The following is a 3,171-nucleotide window of genomic DNA, read 5'->3' as shown; positions in this document are numbered from 1 at the left end:
GCACGTTTTCTCCATACATCCTTTTCTCTGCCTCTCTCTCTCTTTCTCTCTCTCTCTCTCTCTCTCTCTCTCGCTCTCTCTCTCTTTCTTTCTTTCTCTTTCTTTCTCTCTCTCTTGCTTTCTTTCTTTCTCTCGCTCGCTCTCTCTTTCTCTTTATTATTCTAACGCCTCCCTCTGTTTCTCCAGACCTATTTTTTACCACGCGCTCTCTCTTCCTCTCTCTCTCTCTCTCTCTCTCTCTCTCTCTCTCTCGCTCTCTCTCTCTCTCTCTCTATTCTCTCATTCTGTATTTCGCGCTCTTTCTCTCTATCTTGCCTTTTTACTTTCTCTTTCTCTCTATCGCTCGTTTCCTCCTACGCACCCTCTCTCACTCTCTCTCTTTCTCTCTCTGCGCGTCTTTTTCTTTCTCTCTCTCTCTCTCTCTCTGCGCGTCTTTCTCTTTCTCTCTCTCTCTCTTTCTCTCTGTACGTCTTTCTCTTTCTCTCTCTCTCATTCTCTTTCTTCATACTTTCCCTTCCTCTCTCTCTCTTTATCTTTTTCTGTCGTTTTTTTTCTTGCTTTCCCTCTCGCTTTCTTTCACTCACTCTTTCTCCCTTTCCGCCTCTCTCGCTCAGGAGGCGACAGTGGCGACTCATTTCATGCTGACTCGAATATCTCAGGAAAATAGGAAATCGCTGATGAAAATTACGCAGCATCATCGTGCGTTGCAAATGTTGCGTCGTAGTGCTCGTCATCACAAAGACGCGTGCGCGTGCGTGCGCGTGTGCGTGCATGCGTGCATACGCGCGCCTACAGGGCACGCGCTCTACGCATGTCACCGTGCGTAGCACAATCCGACACTTTGATGTATATGCCAATTGAAAATCAACGCGGTACTGTTATATTGCGGGTATTTCAGAAACATCGCGACAGAGTTGAAACTGTCGTGTAGCCACTTCTCTCTCTCTCTCTCTCGGGATGACATCGATCATACGTGCTTAGTAGTCTTCATTCGTGAGAAAGAACGAGTTGATTGCGCTAAGGGCGCCTGCTGTTGTTCCGTGTCGTCATGCATGCGGCTCGGATATGTTAATGCTCGCCGTGACGTGTCATTAAATATTAACTAGAAATTAAAGTCGCCAGGAAAATGCTCTTGCGAAAATGCCCACGATGGGTGGTTGCACTTCGCTTTGATATGTCGCAATATTTAAACCCGACGGCGAGGCAGACAGGCGTTTTCAGGTTTTGTATTCGACCTTTTATCGATTTCGTGGCATATTTTGCTCGTCGCCCTTGCAATGTTGTAAAGCATGCTCGTACTTTGTGCCCATGCAAGGAGCGTCGCGATGGTACAATATACGTAATGCAGAGTCATTCAAATGTGAAGTGTTTGACACATAGAAGGTTATCAATGGTCGACACGCGTACACGCCTGAAAACACGGGGTTTCGTCATTAAAAGCTTTATTTATTGTTGTGATCCTTTGCGTAAGAGCGCGTATCCACGTTACTAAGCTTTGACAACCAGTAAAGATAATAAAATTGATGCAATAGAGACGCGAGAAAAAGAGAACTAGGGCGAAAGAGAGAGAGAGAAAGAGAGAGAGAGAGAGAGAGAGAGAGAGAGAGAGAGAGAGAGAGAGAGAGAGAGAGAGAGAGAGAAAGAGAGAGATAAGCAAGTGAGAGGGGGAGGGTGGCGGAGCGAGATAGTCACCTACGGGCGCTCTCTGATGTATTTGTATATAAAGGTTAGCGGCGTCCATCGATTTACCTTAACAATACCCTCAAAGACGAAAAAAAATCTGATAACTTAATCATCAATAAAGCTAATTCAGGTGACAGCATTTAATTGATCCCGCTGAGTGCCTAAATCTAGAACAAGCTTCATCCCACCCTGCGTATTACGATTAAGCTAGATTATACTACAGTCCGCGGTTCGATTGCATCGCTGGCAAACCATTTAACCAGTACTGGTTCGTCTAGTGCTGACCTAACTTTAAATTGGACTAGTAATCACATCTCTGCATCACAACGTTTAATGGCGCTCTAAAAATGTAGTTAATTACTATAAACATCATTACACTATTTCGAATTTTGATTTAGTAAGCGCCCAGTTGCATTTTGAAATGCTTTTACGGTGAAATAATTGAAATTAGTAAAAATTAGACTTCACTGATTATCTTTATTGATTATACGTATGCGTATAATGACGGTACTATATGCCTAGTTAATTCTATGCGTAGATGGAACCAATAGAAATTTATCATAAACTGAGTTCCGTCATATTTATTCGCCGTTTATCAATGACTCCTCAAACAGTTAATTGTTTGAATAGTTCGCATGATCGAGTTTATATGTAGAAGTAAATAAGGAGGAGATATATAGGAAATAGATATATGAGGAGAAGACCTTTTCATTATTTACTTAAACTAAAGTCACATGGGTCAACAACTGATCGCTACACGTACATATGAGACGGAGGTCTATAGTGTGCGAGAACCCTTGGCAGTTTGGTATAACCCATCGGGAACCAACAAACTACTAATGAGCACAAGAAAAGATCATAACAATCACCGATAAATAAAATTTTACCTCGATGAGAGAAATCTGATCAACCTGAGAGTGTTTCTTCTCAGTTTGATCGGATTTCTGTCTTCGAGGTACTCAGCCATCGTTATTCGACGCATTAGGTTCACTTTCATCTGGATGATAACATCCCCCCACGCTCGTGTCCGCAATGTCTACATCTGCACTCTTTCCATCCAACATGTCTGCATCTAGACCTGACACATCTACCATATATACATTTGCACCTTTCCTATCCAACATGTCTGCATCTAGACCTGCCACATCTACCATGTATACATCTGCACCCTTCCCATCCAACATGTCTGCATCTAGACCTGCCACATCTACCATGTATACATCTGCATCCTTCCTATCCAACATGTCTGCATCTACACCTGCCACATCTACCATGTATACATCTGCATCCTTCCTATCCAACATGTCTGCATCTACACCTGCCACATCTACCATGTATACATCTGCACCTTTCCTATCCAACAAGTCTGCATCTAGACCTGACACATCTACCATATATACATTTGCACCTTTCCTATCCAACATGTCTGCATCTACACCTGCCACATCTACCATGTATACATCTGCACCTTTCCTATCCAACAAGTCT

At 43.1% G+C, this 3,171-nt stretch overlaps 1 protein-coding gene across 2 annotated transcripts in view; it reads left to right on the top strand.

The window, feature by feature from the left end:
• LOC106808393 (glutamate-gated chloride channel-like) overlaps positions 1–3,171 on the top strand; it is a 144,151-nt gene that overhangs the window by 616 nt on the left and 140,364 nt on the right. The window lies entirely within an intron of this gene.

This window comes from Priapulus caudatus, unplaced genomic scaffold (assembly GCF_000485595.1).
Source record: "Priapulus caudatus unplaced genomic scaffold, Priapulus_caudatus-5.0.1 Scaffold272, whole genome shotgun sequence".
NCBI lineage: Eukaryota > Metazoa > Priapulida > Priapulimorpha > Priapulimorphida > Priapulidae > Priapulus > Priapulus caudatus.
The sequence above is the reverse complement of the archived record's forward strand: the minus strand, read 5'-3'. Positions and strand labels throughout refer to the sequence as shown.